Raw genomic sequence first — 1,500 nt, forward strand, 5'->3', positions numbered from 1 at the left:
GAGGCAAAAAGAATGAATTTATTCACATTTGTTTTTTATTTGCTTTATATTAAGATTAAACGACTATATAAGTAATTAGGAAAAATATTTTCTTAGACTATGATATTAAAATGATTGATTTATGCTTACTTCCCATTACTTTTATTCCTCCTGTTCACGGAATGGAATATACATTATTCGTTTGAAATAGATAAATGGGTAAGATTTGTAGGCTCAAACATAGAATAGTTCTACTAATTATTAATTAATTTGAAGTACCAGAACTAAGCCATAGTTGGAAAAAGAAATTGTGGCCTACTCACCTATTTTGCTACACCAATCTTCTTACACATTACAAAAGTAAAATACGAGCAAACTCATAAAATAGTGAGAAGTCAAAACCTGTGAGATTGTCATCTTTTGCTACTAATTTAGAACAAGACTAGGCATTTTGTAATTATGTTCAGCTACAGAAAAGACACAATATGCCAAGAAATCCAACTCAAGAACCGTAACATTCTTTCTCAGTGCATATTCAATACAAGCACTGATTTCTTCTGCCAACTTTTTTTTTCTAAGCATGGCACATTACTTATTAACTTCAAATTTTCAAATATGAAAATAAATTACTTTATAAAAAGCAAAAAAAAAAAAAAAAAAAAAAAAAAACAAAAACAAAAATAAAAACAAAAAGGAAATATCAATTACCAATAACTATTTCCCTTGATTCTAATTAACATATATATATATATATATATTTTCCCTCTACCCAAAAATCTAACAAACCCTGCTCTAATATCATACCCAATTAAAAATAAAATAAAAATATTGGGAAAAAAATGAAAAAAATTAGTGACCTGTTAATTTGTTACTGTAAGACTATCACCTGGAAAGACCATCACCACTACTGCCATCAACCCTAATGACCCCAACACTCCTCTAGTTTTCAAATAGCATATGTGCACCGAATGTGAAAATTTTGTCTACCTTTCTAAATATATATGGATCTTTTCTTTATTTTGTGTGTTGAGGAAGGCTTAGGTTTAATGCGTTCTATGCACTAGACTTGATGGGATGCTGCCACATGGCAATTCTTGGACTCCTGGTAGCATCCTATCGGGTCCAATGTTTTTGTGTCTCATCTTTGGAAATATATCTCACTAGGTCAAAAGAAATATAATTTTTTTTTCTTCTTTATGTTTTTGTCTTTTTCTTCTATTCTCATTTTTTTTTTGGGGGGTACTCATCCGTTTTGGGTTATTATGCTCACCATCTTTTGTTTAAAATGAAGTGCACGTCGATACATAATTTTTTTAATAAAAAAATAAGGACAAAATTTTGCTCTGAATATTTTTGGAGCTTTGGGCTCTAACCAGCAATAGGAAGATGACATGTGTTCAGTTATGTGCAATGATTGTAACTCACTTGGTTGGTTGGGTTAAGTAAATCATCTTCCTATTGAAGGTTGGAGCCAAACATTTTCCAAAATATAATGTGTTACTTTTTTTTTTTAATTTAATA

Source organism: Quercus suber, unplaced genomic scaffold, assembly GCF_002906115.3.
Source record: "Quercus suber isolate HL8 unplaced genomic scaffold, Cork oak 2.0 scaffold_225, whole genome shotgun sequence".
NCBI lineage: Eukaryota > Viridiplantae > Streptophyta > Magnoliopsida > Fagales > Fagaceae > Quercus > Quercus suber.